Below are 17,460 nucleotides of genomic sequence, written 5' to 3'. Positions count from 1 at the left end.
CCATCTGGATCTACATATTCTTTTTCTGTCTCTCATTAAAAGCGAACAAGCTGGGACTAAACCACCAACCAAAGAGTACACATGGTGGGACTTATGGCTCCACCTGCATATGTAGCAGAGGATGGTGTAGTCGGTCATCAATGGGAGGAGAGGCCTTTGGTCATGTGAAGATTCTATGCTCTAGTATAGGAGAATGCCAGAGCTAGGAAGCAGGAGTGGATGGGTTGGTGAGCAGAGGAGGGGCCAGGGATAGGGGGTTTTTGGAGGGGAACCTAGGAAAGGAGATAACAGTTGAAATGTAAATAAGGAAAATATCTAATAAAAATATATAAAAGAAGAAAACAAGCTTATAAAGGATATGAACCCAGCACAACACAATAAAATATAAGATAAACCAAAACCCCTAACACTGAAGTTAGACAAGGCAAACCAACAGGTTAAAAAAGGACCCCAAGAGGAGCCAAAAGTACCAGAGACCCATTCACTTACATGTTCAGGAATTCCCTAAATCTACTACACTCTAAGCTATAATACATACAGAGGATCTGCTACAGACCTGTGTAGGATCTTGCTTGCCACATCAGTCTCTGTGAGTTCAAATGTGCTTTGTTTAGTTGATTAAGAGGCTCTTGTTATTCTGGTGTCCCCCATCTTCTCGTGTCTTACACTCTTTCTACCTCCCCTTTCACAGGGTTCCATCAGATTGGAGAGGATGAATTTGATGGCCATATCCCATTTAGAGCTTAGTATTCCTATGTTTCACCTTTTATATAGTGTGTGTCAGTGGCTCCCTGCATTAGTTCTCATTTGATGCTGGGGGATGCTTTCTTGATATTGGTTGAATAAGGCACTGATCTATGAGTATCAGACCTATGATATCAGAATATCATAAGGAGTCATATTATTGTTACTTTATTTATCAGACCAGTAGCATTTGATTTTACCCTACATCTCTGGGATCCTGATGTTTTATCATAGTAATAGAAAGAAAACAAGGACTGGGTGAAAAAAATATTGTTAAAATGAATAAATGCTATACTATGTATAATTAATTATAGAAATTATAATTTTAAAATTTCAGGTATCAGACATATTTTGTGCATATAAGTTAAAAGGAAAAAGGTAGAAGATAAAATATTTGTCAAATTTAAATAATTTAAAATAAAAAATTTTAAAAGCAGTTTAAAAGATCTTTAAGTATGACTCTCTAGTTTTCCACACACCTTCCTAGCTGCTGGTCATATGGTGGGGGTTGTGGTGAGGGTGCCTCTCTAGTTCGCTGCCTGTGTCTATGGACTGGTCTGAAGCATCCAGCTACTCAGATTCCAGGTGTATGATTCCACAGGAACCTGCTCCCTAATCCAGATAATAGGCTACCTCCACAGTTCTTGACCAGGTATAAGGCTGATGAATGTCTGTGCTACTTCCAGAACTGCCCAAGACATTAAGGTCGCCCTAGTGTTTGAACATATGGATCAGGACCTAGGGACATGCCTGGACCAAGTGCCCCCACCAGGCTTGCCAGTTGAGATGATTAAGGATCTGATGTGTCAGTTTCTAAGGGGCCTAGATTTTCCTCATGAAAATTATATTGTTCACTGTGACCTGAAGCCAGAGAACATTTTAGTGACAAGTAATGGGAGAGTCAATCTGGCTGACTTTAGCCTGTCCAAAATCTATAGCTACAAGATCCCTGTGACTGTTACACTCTGGTACTGGGCTCCTTAAGTTCTTCTGCAGTCTATACATGATATGCCTGTGGACATGGGGAGTGTTGGCTGGATCTTTGTAGAGATATTTTGTCAGAAGCATCTCTTCTGTGGAAACTGAATCTGACCCGCTTAGGCAAAAATCTTTGATCTCCTTAGTTTGCCTCCAGAAGATGAGTTGCCTTGAGAAGGAGGTACCTCTACCCTGAGGAGCCTTTGCCCCAGTTGGGCCTTCTGGTCAGTACCATCACTGATACTGGAGATGGAGGAATTTGGAGAGCTTCTGCTGCTGGAAATGCTGACCTTTAACCCACATAAGGGACTCTCTGCCTTCTGAGCCCTGCTGCCCTCTTTCCTCATAAGCAGAAAGGTGACCAGGAGTGAAAAGAGTGGCTGACTGTCTCCCCCATTTCTGGAAACTCAGTGGAGAACATGAACCTGCAGCCTTTGCCTTTCCTTGAGGCTCTGGAGACAACTTGAGATTTTTACAGAGAATATTTTAAGCCTTCAGTGACAACTCCCTACCTCTCCTAAAGAAGATTTTCCCCTCTCTCTCTCCCATTTTTCTACACTAAAGGGCAGGTACATTTGTCTTCATCCCTCCCTGATTTATATTGGGATCTTTTTGGTATATAGGAAAATAAAACAAAACAAGACAAAAAGAAAAAAATCTTTAAATATTATGTTTGCTAATGTAGCTCAGGATAATCTGCTTAAATAATTCATATGAAAATTGTACTGTGGTGGTTTGAACAAGAATGGCCTCCTTAGACTTATATTTAAATGTTTAGAGAGTGGTATTAGAAAGTGTGGCCTTGTTGGAGTAGGTGTGGCCTTGTTAGAGGAAGTGTGTCACTAGGCAGGAGCTTCCGGGTTTTAAATGATCAGGCCAGATTCAGTGTCCTTTTCTTCCTGCTGCCTGTGAATCAGGAAATAAAAGTCTTAGCTACCTGTCCAATAACTTGTCTTCCTGCTTGCTTCTGTGTTTTCTGACATGACAACAATGGATTAAACCTCTGAACTGGAAGCCAGCCCCAATTAAATGTTTTCCTTTATAAAGTTGCTGGGGCTGTGGTGTGGTATTGTTGCACAGCAATAGAACCTAAATAACCCATGTAGTAGTAGTACTAACATATTATAAAGTAGACAGTTTGGAATCAGTGTTTTAATAGGCTTGAAGAGGAGTGGGTGTGTGGGTGGGGGAGCACCCTCATAAAGGCAGGAGGAGGACAGAGGGGATAAGGGGTTTGTGGAGGAAAAGCTAGGAAGCAGGATAATATTTGGAATGTCAATAAATAAAATAACTATTTAAACTGGAAAAAATGCTTTAAGAAAAAACAGAATATCACAGCTTTATCAAATATAAGATGTGCCTTTATGAACATCCCTAATAAAATGCTGGTGGGAAGGTAAATCAGAACAATCACTAAGAAAATGAAGCTAGTATTGAAATTAAAATAACCATATAATAGCTATAACTTACCTGTTTAATGGGCAGTACTTCCATAAACATACCCATTACCATATTATTATTTTTTTTAATATTTTTATTACATATTTTCCTCAATTACATTTCCAATGCTATGCCAAAAGTCCCCCATAGCGCCCCCCACTTCCCTACCCACCCATTCCCATTCTTTTGGCCCTGGCATTCCCCTATATTGGGGCATATAAAGTTTGCAAGTCCAATGGGCCTCTCTTTCCATTGATGGCCAACTAGGCCATCTTTCGATACATATGCAGCTAGAGACAAGAGCTCCGGGGTTCTGGTTAGAACATCATGTTGTTCCAACAACAGGGTTGCAGATCCCTTTAGCTCCTTGGGTACTTTCTCTAGCTTCTCCATTGGGAGCCCTGTGATACATCCAATAGCTGACTGTGAACATCCACTCCTGTGTTTGCTAGGCCCCAAGCATCGTCTCACAAGAGACAGCTATATTTGGGTCCTTTCAGCAAAATCTTGCTAGTGTATGCAATGGTGTCAGCGTTTAGAAGTTGATTATGGGATGGATCCCTGGGTACGGCAGTCTCTAAATGGTCCATCCTTTCATCACCGCTACGAACTTTGTCTCTGTAACTCCTTCCCTGGGTGTTTTGTTCCCAATTCTGAGAAGGTGCACAGTGTCCACACTTTGGTCTTCATTCTTCTTGAGTTTCATGCGTTTAGCAAATTGTATCTTAAATCTTGGGTATCCTAAGTTTTGGGCTAATATCCACTTATCAGTGAATACATATTGTGTGAGTTCTTTTGTGATTGTGTTACTTCACTCAAGATGATGCCCTACAGGTCCATCCATTTGGCTAGGAATTTCATAAATTCATTCTTTTTAATAGCTGAGTAGTACTCCATTGTGTAAATGTACCATAATTTCTGTATCCATTCCTCTGTTGAGGGACATCTGGGTTCTTTCCAGCTTCTGGCTATTATAAATAGCGCTGCTATGAACATAGTGGAACATGTGTCCTTTTTACCGGTTGGGACATCTTCTGGATATATGCCCAGGAGAGGTATTGCTGGATCCTCCGGTAGTACTATGTCCAATTTTCTGAGGAACCACCAGACTGATTTCCAGAGTGGTTGTACAAGCTTGCAATCCCACCAACAATGGAGGAGTGTTCCTCTTTCTCCACATCCTCGCCAGCAACTGCTGTCACCTGAATTTTTGAACTTAGCCTTTCTGACTGGTGTGAGGTGGAATCTCAGGGTTGTTTTGATTTGCATTTCCTTGATGATTAAGGATGTTGAACATTTTTTCAGGTGTTTCTCTGCCATTCGGTATTCCTCAGGCGAGAATTCTTTGTTCAGTTCTGAGCCCCATTTTTTAATGGGGTTATTTGACTTTCTGGAGTCCACCTTCTTGAGTTCTTTATATATATTGGATATTAGTCCCTTATCTGATTTAGGATAGGTGAAGATCCTTTCCCAATCTGTTGGTGGTTTTTTTGTCTTATTGATGGTGTCTTTAGCCTTGCAGAAGCTTTGTAGTTTCATGAGGTCCCACTTGTCAATTCTCGATCTTACAGCACAAGCCATTACTGTTCTATTCAGTAATTTTTCCCCTGTGCCCATATCTTCAAGGCTTTTCCCCACTTTCTCCTCTATAAGTTTCAGTGTCTCTGGTTTTATGTGAAGTTCCTTGATCCACTTAGACTTGACCTTAGTACAAGGAGATAGGAATGGATCGATTCGCATTCTTCTACATGTTAACAACCAGTTGTGCCAGCACCATTTGTTGAAAATGCTGTCTTTCTTCCACTGGATGTTTTTAGCTCCCTTGTCGAAGATCAAGTGACCGTAGGTGTGTGGGTTCATTTCTGGGTCTTCAATTCTATTCCATTGGTCTATTTGTCTGTCACTATACCAGTACCATGCAGTTTTTATCACAATTGCTCTGTAGTAGAGCTTTAGGTCCGGCATGGTGATTCCACCAGAGGTTCTTTTATCCTTGAGAAGAGTTTTTGCTATCCTAGGTTTTTTGTTATTCCAGATGAATTTGCAGATTGCACTTTCTAATTCGTTGAAGAATTGAGTTGGAATTTTGATGGGGATTGCATTGAATCTGTAGATTGCTTTTGGCAAGATAGCCATTTTTACAATGTTGATCCTGCCAATCCATGAGCATGGGAGATCTTTCCATCTTCTGAGATCTTCTATAATTTCTTTCTTCAGAGACTTGAAGTTTTTATTATACAGATCTTTCACTTCCTTAGTTAGAGTCACGCCAAGATATTTTATATTATTTGTGACTATTGAGAAGGGTGTTGTTTCCCTAATTTCTTTCTCAGCCTGTTTATTCTTTGTGTAGAGAAAGGCCATTGATTTGTTTGAGTTAATTTTATATCCAGCTACTTCACCGAAGCTGTTTATCAGGCTTAGGAGTTCTCTGGTGGAATTTTTAGGGTCACTTATATATACTATCATATCATCTGCAAAAAGTGATATTTTGACTTCATCTTTTCCAATTTGTATCCCTTTGATCTCCTTTTGTTGTCGAATTGCTCTGGCTAGGACTTCAAGTACAATGTTGAATAGGTATGGAGAAAGTGGACAGCCTTGTCTAGTCCCTGATTTTAGAGGGATTGCTTCAAGCTTCTCACCATTTACTTTGATGTTGGCTACTGGTTTGCTGTAGATTGCTTTTATCATGTTTAGGTATGGGCCTTGAATTCCTGATCTTTCCAAGACTGTTATCATGAATGGGTGTTGGATCTTGTCAAATGCTTTTTCCGCATCTAACGAGATGACCATGTGGTTTTTGTCTTTGAGTTTGTTTATATACTGGATTACGTTGATGGATTTCCATATATTGAACCATCCCTGCATCCCTGGGATGAAACCTACTTGGTCAGGATGGATGATTGTTTTGATGTGTTCTTGGATTCGGTTAGCAAGAACTTTATTGAGGATTTTTGCATCAATATTCATAAGGGATATTGGTCTGAAGTTTTCTATCTTTGTTGGGTCTTTTTGTGGTTTAGGTATCAGAGTAATTGTGGCTTCATAGAATGAGTTGGGTAGAGTACCTTCTGTTTCTATTTTGTGGAATAGTTTGTGAAGAACTGGGATTAGATCTTCTTTGAAGGTCTGATAGAACTCTGCACTAAACCCATCTGGTCCTGGGCTTTTTTTGGTTGGGAGACTATTAATGACTGCTTCTATTTCTTTGGGGGATATAGGGCTGTTTAGATCATTAACCTGATCTTGATTCAACTTTGGTACCTGGTATCTGTCTAGGAACTTCTCCATTTCATCCAGGTTCTCCAGTTTTGTTGAGTATAGCCTTTGGTAGAAGGATCTGATGGTGTTTTGGATGTCTTCAGGATCTGTTGTTATGTCTCCTTTTTCATTTCTGATTTTGTTAATTAGGATGCTTTCCCTGTGCCCTCTAGTGAGTCTGGCTAAGGGTTTATCTATCTTGTTGATTTTCTCAAAGAACCAGCTCCTTGATTGGTTGATTCTTTGAATAGTTTTTCTTGTTTCCACTTGGTTGATTTCACCCCTGAGTTTGATTATTTCCTGCCGTCTACTCCTCTTGGGTGAATTTGCTTCCTTTTGTTCTAGTGCTTTTAGGTGTGTTGTCAAGCTGCTAATGTGTGCTCTTTCTAGTTTCCTTTCGGAGCCACTCAGAGCTATGAGTTTTCCTCTTAGAAATGCTTTCATTGCGTCCCATAAGTTTGGGTATGTTGTGGCTTCATTTTCATTGAACTCTAAAAAGTCCTTAATTTCTTTCTTTATTCCTTCCTTGACCAAGGTATCATTGAGAAGAGTGTTGTTCAGTTTCCACGTGAAGGTTGGCTTTCTATTATTTATTTTGTTATTGAAGATAAGCCTTAGTCCATGGTGATCTGATAGGATGCATGGGACAATTTCAATGTTTTTGTATCTGTTGAGTCCTGTTTTGTGCCCAATTACGTGGTCAATTTTGGAGAAGGTACCATGAGGTGCTGAGAAGAAGGTGTATCCTTTTGTTTTAGGGTAAAATGTTCTGTAGATATCTGCCAGATCCATTTGATCCATAACTTCTGTTAGTTTCACTGTGTCCCTGTTTAGTTTCTGTTTCCATGATCTGTCCATTGGTGAAAGTGGTGTGTTGAAGTCTCCCACTATTATTGTATGAGGTGCAATGTGTGCTTTGAGATTTACTAAAGTTTCTTTAATGAATGAGGCTGCCTTTGTATTTGGAGCATAGATATTCAGGATTGATAGTTCCTCTTGGAGGATTTTACCTTTGATGAGTATGAAGTGCCCCTCCCTGTCTTTTTTGATGACTTTGGGTTGGAAGTCAATCTTATCTGATATTAGAATGGCTACTCCAGCTTGTTTCTTCAGACCATTTGCTTGGAAAATTGTTTTCCAGCCTTTCATTCTGAGGTAGTGTCTATCTTTTTCTCTGAGATGAGTTTCTTGTAAGCAGCAAAATGTTGGGTCTTGTTTGTGTAGCCAGTTTTTTAGTCTATGTCTTTTTATCGGGGAGTTGAGTCCATTGATATTAAGAGATATTAAGGAAAAGTAATTGTTGTTTCCTGTTATTTTTGTTGTTAAAATTGGCATTCTGTTCTTGTGGCTGTCTTCTTTTAGGTTTGTTGAGGGATTACCTTCTTGTCGTTTCTAGGGCGTGGTTCCTGTCCTTGTATTGGTTTTTTTCTGTTATTATCCTTTGAAGGGCTGGATTCGTGGAGAGATAATGTGTGAATTTGGCTTTGTCGTGGAATACTTTGGTTTCTCCATCTATGTTAATTGAGAGTTTGGCTGGGTATAGTAGCTTGGGCTGGAATTTGTGTTCTTTTAGTGTCTGTATAACATCTGTCCAGGATCTTCTAGCTTTCATAGTCTCTGGTGAAAAGTCTGGTGTAATTCTGATAGGCTTGCCTTTATATGTTACTTGGCCTTTTTCTCTTACTGCTTTTAGTATTCTATCTTTATTTAGTGCATTTGTTGTTCTGATTATTATGTGTCGGGAGGTATTTCTTTTCTGGTCCAGCCTATTTGGAGTTCTGTAGGCTTCTTGTATGTTCATGGGCATCTCTTTCTTTAGATTTGGGAAGTTTTCTTCTATAATTTTGTTGAAGATGTTTGCTGGTCCTTTGAGTTGAAAATCTTCATTCTCATCCACTCCTATTATCCGTAGGTTTGGTCTTCTCATTGTGTCCTGTATTTCCTGGATGTTTTCAGTTAGGATCTTTTTGCATTTTCCATTTTCCTTGATTGTTGTGCCCATGTTCTCTATGGAATCTTCTGCACCTGAGATTCTCTCTTCCATCTCTTGTATTCTGTTGCTGATGCTTGCATCTATGGTTCCAGATTTCTTTCCTAGGTTTTCTATCTCCAGTGTTGCCTCATTTTGGGTTTTTTTTATTGTGTCTACTTCCCTTTTTAGGTCTAGTATGGTTTTGTTCATTTCCATCATCTGATTGGATGTGTTTTCCTGTTTCTCTTTAAGGACTTCTACCAGTTTGGTTGTGTTTTCCTGTTTTTCTTTAAGGACTTGTAACTCTTTAGCCATGTTCTCCTGTAGTTCTTTAAAGTCCTTCTTGATGTCCTCTACCATCGTCATGAGATATGCTTTTAAATCCAGGTCTAGTTTTTCAGGTGTGTTGGGGTGCCCTGGACTGGGCGAAGTGGGAGTGCTGGGTCCTGATGATGGTGAGTGGTCTTGGTTTCTGTTAGTAAGATTCTTACCTTTACCTCTCGCCATCTGGTAATCTCTGGAGTTGTTATAGTCCAGAGTTATAGTCTTGTTCAGAGGTTGTTCTTCTGGGGATTCTGAGTATCCTCTGTCAGCAGACCTGTACAGACTAAGTTCGGCGGAGTCCCGGAGCCAAGATGGCGCTCCCTGCAGGGCAGGTCACTGTTCTCCGGCTGGGAGGGTGTCGGATGTCTGCGGCCCCAAAAGGGTGCTGCCTCAGCGGTTCTGTGGCTCCCGCCTGTCCCAGAAGCTGTCTGCCTCTGTGGTCCTCACTCTGACCTGTACAGACTAAGTTCGGCGGAGTCCTGGAGCCAAGATGGTGCTCCCTGCAGGGCAGGTCACTGTCCTCCGACTGGGAGGGTGCCGGATGTCTGCGGCCCCTAAAGGGTGCTGCCTCAGCAGCTCTGTGGCTCCCGCCTGTCCCAGAAGCCGTCTGCCCCCGTGGTTCCCTACTCTGACCTGTAGAGACTAAGTTCGGTGGAGTCCCGGAGCCAAGATGGCGTTCCCTGCAGGGCAGGTCACTGTCCTCCGACTGGGAGGGTGCCGGATGTCTGCGGCCCCAAAAGGGTGCTGCCTCAGTGGCTCTGTGGCTCCCGCCTGTCCCAGAAGCTGTCTGCCTCTGTGGTCCTCACTCTAACCTGTAGACTAAGTTCGGTGGAGTCCCGGAGCCAAGATGGCACTCTCTGCAGGGCAGGTCTCTGTCCTCTGGCTGGGAGGGTGCCGGAAGTCTGCGGCCCCAAAAGGGTGCTGCCTCAGCGGCTCTGTGGCTCCTGCCTGTCCCAGAAGCCGTCTGCCCCCGTGGTCCCCACTCTGACCTGTAGAGACTAAGCTCGGTGGAGTCCCGGAGCCAAGATGGCGCTCCCTGCAGGGCAGGTCACTGTCCTCCGACTGGGAGGGTGCCGGAAGTCTGCGGCCCCAAAAGGGTGCTGCCTCAGTGGCTCTGTGGCTCCTGCCTGTCCCAGAAGCTGTCTGCCTCTGTGGTCCCCACTCTGACCTGTAGACTAAGTTCGGCGGAGTTCCGGAGCCAAGATGGCGCTCTCTGCAGGGCAGGTCTCTGTCCTCCGGCTGGTAGGGTGCCGGAAGTCTGCGGCCCCAAAAGGGTGCTGCTCAGCGGCTCTGTGGCTCCTGCCTGTCCCAGAAGCCGTCTGCCCCCGTGGTCCCCACCTACCATATTATTTATAATAGTTATGATAAGCTATCAGGTTAAATGGTCATTGGTAGGTAATTTAGAGGTTTCATACATATATATGTATATAATCTGTATATATGTATAGTATATATTATATGTGTATAATATGTTTGTATAATATAATATATATGCATTATATAATAGAAAGAAATTTATTAATATACTATACTGTATTCATAGTATTATATATAGTAAAATATATGAGAGAAGGAGAGAGAGAGAGAAAAACAGAGAGAAAGAGAGAAGGAAAGGGAGAGGGAGAGAGAGAGAGACAGACAGAAACAGATTAGAATTACACAAAGTATAAACTGTAGCCATGAGTTTAGTCATAAGAATTAGAAAACCTGAAAATGACAGAACTCCCAAATTCCCTTAGTATTTTGTCTCATTCAGGTCCAAATACATTTTAATAATTACAACTCACCAGCATTTTCAATGCCCTCAGGTTAACAAAATAAGCATATATCGTCATGGTTTATTTTTCTTACATTCTTCTTTACTGTTCTTGGAGTAAATGATCATAAATTGCTACTTTTTACTATCATCATCCAGTGAAGGCAAAAATAGTCATTTACAAAAATGGTAATCACCAAACCCTCTTGAATCTATTCTGTGATACTTAAAATGTCCAGCTATACATTTTGGAAAATTTCTCATTGTATTAATTGTATCACAGGAGTTGAATAGAGAACTCTTTCTTTTCCCATCAACTCATACTGTAAAAATGACCATAGGAAATCCATGGAATAATGGAAAAAGATGATACAATTTTGAATTGTGGAGTTTTAGGAGGTTGTAGGAGAAAGTGTTGATCTTCACGCCAGGATAATGGAACAATGACTTATGCAGAGTAATAATTTATAAATGATGACAATTCTAAAGGTTTATCCTTAGCCTTTGATCCTTTGAACACCACTTTTAGGGAGTAAAAGAAATTTCTGAAAGGACCTTGCCAGGAGCCCAGAACCTAAGGACCCAGCAATACCTCTCCTGGGCATATATCCAGAAGATGTCCCAACCGGTAAGAAGGACACATGCTCCACTATGTTCATAGCAGCCCTATTTATAATAGCCAGAAGCTGTAAAGAACCCAGATGCCCCTCAACAGAGGAATGGATACAGAAAATATGGTACATTTACACAATTATTAAAAACAGTGACTTCAGGAAATTCTTAGACAAATGGATGGAACTAGAAAATATCATCCTGAGTGAGGTAACCAATTCACAAAAGAACACACATGGTATGCACTCATTGATAAGTTCATATTAGCCCAATATACAATTCATAGACCACATGAAGCTCAAGAAGAAGGAAGACAGAAGTATGAATGCTTCAGTCCTTCTTAGAAGGAAGAACAAAATACTCACACTTAGAAGGAAGGAGACAAAGTGTGTAGAAGAGACTGAAGGAAAGGGTATCCAGAGGCTGCCCTACCACTGGTCATCCATCCCATATACAGTCACCAAACTTGGAAACTATGGTGGAAGCCTAGACTTGCTTGCTGACAGGAGCCTGATATAGCAGTCTCCTGAGAGGCTCTGCCAGAGCCTGACAAATACAGAGGTGAATGCTCACAGCAAAACTTTGGACTAAGCACAGGGTTAGAGAAAGGACTAAAGGAGCTGAAGGGATTTGCAACTCCATAGGAAGAACAATAATATCAACCAACCAGACACCCCAGAGCTCTTAAGGACTAAACCACCAACCAAAGAATATACATGGAGTGACCCATGGCTCCAGCAGCACATGTACCAGAGGTTGGCCTTGTTGGGCATCAATGGGAGGAGAGGCTCTTGGTCCTGTGAAGGCTAGATGCCCCAGTGGTGGGCATGTGGGGGAGCACCCGAATAGAAGCAGAGGGAGAGGGGATGGAAAAGGGGGGTTCTGGAGAGGAAACCAGGAAAGGGCATAACATTTGAAATGTAAATAAAGAAAATATCCAATAAAAGAAAAGACAAAGAAAAAAAGAAAAGAAAAGAAAAGCTAATAGCTTGGATAGTGTTTTTTAAACCAGCGAATAGCAAAATGTTTACATGATATTATTTTTAACCAGCGAAATAATAGAATAGAATAATACTTTGAAATCATTCACTGGGGCAATTAAAAGTAAAATCTATTATGCAAATATCTAGTGAGGTATTGATACTCACTGTGAGGAGCTTCAGGGTCCGATGTGACAGATTTGCAGTTTGGCTTTTTCCACTTGCAGCACAATTCTATTTTAGCAGTGGATAGCTGTATACTTCTAAATAATTAACAATGGTTATGGAAAAATATTATGCAGTGCTTTGTGATATCCGAGCATCCATATGACTTTTGTTTTGTTATTTTTATCCCGTTGTCCCTTTCATTAGCTTCCCAAGGTGGAAATATTAACAGTGACATCTAACTCTGGTGGAGAAATTTTCATTTGCAGAATTTTAAATCCTACATTCTTTAATTTGAAATTTAAATAGTACACATAGAAAAGATATCGCAATAATAAAATTTAGATGATAATTTTTCTATTGTAAAATGTACAGTGTGAATAGAAATGCAGTTATTAAGTACATTAGAACATGAAAAGTAACAATCTGAGAAATCTGGAACCATAGATGCGAGCGTCAGCAACAGAATACAAGAGATGGAAGAGAGAATCTCAGGTGCAGAAGATTCCATAGAGAACATCGGCACAACAATCAAGGAAAATGGAAAATGCAAAAAGATCCTAACTCAAAACATCCAGGAAATACAGGACACAATGAGAAGACCAAACCTACAGATAATAGGAGTGGATGAGAATGAAGATTTTCAACTCAAAGGACCAGCAAACATCTTCAACAAAATTATAGAAGAAAACTTCCCAAATCTAAAGAAAGAGATGCCCATGAACACACAAGAAGCCTACAGAACTCCAAATAGACTGGACCAGAAAAGAAATACCTCCCGACACATAATAATAAGAACAAGAAATGCACTAAATAAAGATAGAATACTAAAAGCAGTAAGAGAAAAAGGCAAAGTAACATATAAAGGGAAGCTTATGAGAATTACACCAGATTTTTCACCAGAGACTATGAAAGCCAGAAGATCCTGGACAGACGTTATACAGACACTAAAAGTACACAAATTCCAGCTAAGGCTACTATACCCAGCCAAACTCTCAATTAACATAGATGGAGAAACCAAAGTATTCCACAACAAAACCAAATTCACATATTATCTCTCCAGGAATCCAGCCCTTCAAAGGATAATAACAGAAAAAAAAAAACAATACAAGGACAGAAACCACGTCATAGAAAAAGCAAGAAGGGAATCTCTCAACAAACCTAAAAGAAAACAGCCACAAGAACAGAATGCCAACTTTAACAACAAAAATAACAGGAAACAACAATTACTTTTCCTTAATATCTGTTAATATTAATGGACTCAACTCCCTAATAAAAAGACATAGACTAACAAACTGGCTACACAAACAAGACCCAACATTTTGCTGCTTACAGGAAACTCATCTCAGAGAAAAAGATAGACACTACCTCAGAATGAAAAGCTGGAAAACAATTTTCCAAGCCAATGGTATGAAGAAACAAGCTGGAGTAGCCATTCTAATATCTGATAAGATTGACTTCCCACCCAAAGTCATCAAAAAAGACAGGGAGGGGCACTTCATACTCATCAAAGGTAAAATCCTCCAAGAGGAACTATCAATCCTGAATATCTATGCTCCAAATACAAAGGCAGCCACATTCATTAAAGAAACTTTAGTAAATCTCAAAGCACACATTGCACCTCATACAATAATAGTGGGAGACTTCAACACAACACTTTCACCAATGGACAGATCATGGAAACAGAAACTAAACAGGGACATAGTGAAACTAACAGAAGTTATGAATCAAATGGATCTGGCAGATATCTACAGAACATTCTATCCTAAACAAAAGGATATACCTTCTTCTCAGCACCTCATGATACCTTCTCCAAAATCGACCACATAATTGGTCACAAAACAGGCCTCAACAGATACAAAAATATTGAAATTGTCCCATGCATCCTATCAGATCACCATGGACTAAGGCTGATCTTCAATAACAAAATAAATAATAGAAAGCCAACATTCACGTGGAAACTGAACAACACTCTTCTCAATGATACCTTGGTCAAGGAAGGAATAAAGAAAGAAATTAAGGACTTTTTACAGTTCAATGAAAATGAAGCCACAACATACCCAAACTTATGGGACGCAATGAAAGCATTTCTAAGAGGAAAACTCATAGCTCTGAGTGCCTCCATAAAGAAACTAGAGAGAGCACACATTAGCAGCTTGACAACACACCTAAAAGCACTAGAACAGAAGGAAGGAAATTCACCCAAGAGGAGTAGATGGCAGGAAATAATCAAACTCAGGGGCGAAATCAACCAAGTGGAAACAAGAAGAACTATTCAAAGAATCAACCAATCAAGGAGCTGGTTCTTTGAGAAAATCAACAAGATAGATAAACCCTTAGCCAGACTCACTAGAGGGCACAGGGAAAGCATCCTAATTAACAAAATCAGAAATGAAAAAGGAGACATAACAACAATTCCTGAAGACATCCAAAACACCATCAGATCCTTCTACCAAAGGCTATACTCAACAAAACTGGAGAACTTGGATGAAATGGAGAAGTTCCTAGACAGATACCAGGTACCAAAGTTGAATCAAGATCAGGTTAATGATCTAAACAGCCCTATGTCCCCCAAAGAAATAGAAGCAGTCATTAATAGTCTCCCAACCAAAAAATCCCAGGACCAGATGGGTTTAGTGCAGAGTTCTATCAGAACTTCAAAGAAGATCTAATCCCAGTTCTTCACAGACTATTCCACAAAATAGAAAGAGAAGATACTCTACCCAACTCATTCTATGAAGCCACAATTACTCTGATAGCTAAACCACAGAAAGACCCAACAAAGATAGAAAACTTCAGACCAATATCCCTTATGAATATTGATGCAAAAATCCTCAATAAAGTTCCTTCTAACTGAATCCAAGAACACATCAAAACAATCATCCATCCTGAACAAGTAGGTTTCATACCAGGGATGCACGGATGGTTCAATATACTGAAATCCATCAATGTAATCCAGTATATAAACAAACTCAAAGACAAAAACCACATGGTCATCTCGTTAGATGCGGAAAAAGCATTTGACAAGATCCAACACCCATTCATGATAAAAGTCTTGGAAAGATCAGGAAATCAAGGCCCATACCTAAACATAATAAAAGCAATCTACAGCAAACCAGTAGCCAACATCAAAGTAAATGGTGAGAAGCTTGAAGCAATCCCTCTAAAATCAGGGACTAGACAAGGCTGTCCACTTTCTCCATACCTATTCAACATTGTACTTGAAGTCCTAGCCAGAGCAATTCGACAACAAAAGGAGATCAAAGGGATACAAATTGGAAAAGATGAAGTCAAAATATCACTTTTTGCAGATGATATGATAGTATATATAAGTGACCCTAAAAATTCCACCAGAGAACTCCTAAACCTGATAAATAGCTTCGGTGAAGTAGCTGGATATAAAATTAACTCAAGCAAGTCAATGGCCTTTCTGTACACAAAAAATAAACAAGCAGAGAAGGAAATTAGGGAAACAACACCCTTCTGGATAGTCACAAATAATATAAAATATCTTGGCGTGACTCTAACTAAGGAAGTGAAAGATCTGTATGACAAGAACTTCAAGTCCCTGAAGAAAGAAATTAAAGAAGATCTCAGAAGATGGAAAAACCTCCCATGCTCATGGATTGGCAGGATCAACATCGTAAAAATGGCTATCTTGCCAAAAGCAATCTACAGATTCAATGCAATCTCCATCAAAATTCCAACTCAATTCTTCAACGAATTAGAAAGTGCAATCTGCAAATTCATCTGGAATAACAAAAAACCTAGGATAGCAAAAACTCTTCTCAAGGATAAAAGAACCTCTGGTGGAATCACCATGCCAAACCTAAAGCTTTATTACAGAGCAATTGTGATAAAAACTGCGTGGTACTGGTATAGTGACAGACAAATAGACCAATGGAATAGAATTGAAGACTCAGAAATGAACCCACACACCTACGGTCACTTGATCTTCGACAAGGGAGCTAAAACCATCCAGTGGAAGAAAGACAGCATTTTCAACAAATGGTGCTGGCACAACTGGTTGTTAACATGTAGAAGAATGCGAATCGATCCATTCCTATCTCCTTGTACTAAGGTCAAGTCTAAGGGGATCAAGGAACTTCACATAAAACCACAGACACTGAAACTTATAGAGGAGAAAGTGGGGAAAAGCCTTGAAGATATGGGCACAGGGGAAAAATTCTTGAATAGAACAGCAATGGCTTGTGCTATAAGATCGAGAATTGACAAGTGGGAACTCAAGAAACTTCAAAGCTTCTGCAAGGCAAAAGACACCATCAGTAAGACAAAAAAACCACCAACAGATTGGGAAAGGATCTTTACCTATCCTAAATCAGATAAGGGACTAATATCCAATATATATAAAGAACTCAAGAAGGTGGACTCCAGAAAGTCAAATAACCCCATTAAAAAATGGGGCTCAGAACTGAACAAAGAATTCTCACCTGAGGAATACCGAATGGCAGAGAAGCACCTGAAAAAATGTTCAACATCCTTAATCATCAGGGAAATGCAAATCCAAACAACCCTGAGATTCCACCTCACACCAGTCAGAATGGCTAAGATCAAAAATTCAGGTGACAGCAGATGCTGGCGAGAATGTGGAGAAAGATAAACACTCCTCCATTGTTGGTGGGATTGCAAGCTTGTACAACCACTCTGGAAATCAGTCTGGCGGTTCCTCAGAAAACTTGATGTAGTACTACCGGAGGATCCAGCAATACCTCTCCTGGGCATATATCCAGAAGATGTCCCAACCGGTAAGTAGGACACATGCTCCACTATGTTCATAGCAGCCCTATTTATAATAGCCAGAAGCTGGAAAGAACCCAGATGCCCCTCAACAGAGGAATGGATACAGAAATTATGGTACATTTACACAATGGAGTACTACTCAGCTATTAAAAAGAATGAATTTATTAAATTCCTAGGCAAATGGATGAACCTGGAGCACATCATCTTGAGTGAGGTAACACAATCACAAAGGAACTCACACAATATGTATTCACTAATAAGTGGATATTAGCCCAAAACTTAGGATACCCAAAATATAAGATACAATTTGCTAAACGCATGAAACTCAAGAAGAATGAAGACCAAAATGTGTACAATATGCCCCTTCTTAGAATTGGGAACAAAACACCCATGGAAGGAGTTACAGAGACAAAGTTTCGATCTGTGATGAAAGGATTGACCATCTAGAGACTGCCATATGCAGG

At 40.2% G+C, this 17,460-nt stretch overlaps 1 pseudogene; it reads left to right on the top strand.

Annotated features, from left to right (window-relative positions):
• The first annotated feature begins 1,404 nt into the window (after positions 1-1,404).
• On the top strand, positions 1,405-2,093 carry LOC110308992 (cyclin-dependent kinase 4 pseudogene; annotated as a pseudogene).
• Positions 2,094-17,460: the final 15,367 nt, after the last annotated feature.

The sequence above is a fragment of the Mus caroli genome, unplaced genomic scaffold (assembly GCF_978045245.1).
Source record: "Mus caroli unplaced genomic scaffold, Mus_caroli_1 scaffold_12, whole genome shotgun sequence".
NCBI classification, from domain to species: Eukaryota; Metazoa; Chordata; class Mammalia; order Rodentia; family Muridae; genus Mus; species Mus caroli.
Note: the sequence above shows the minus strand (reverse complement) of the source record. Positions and strands in the feature narration are given on the sequence as shown.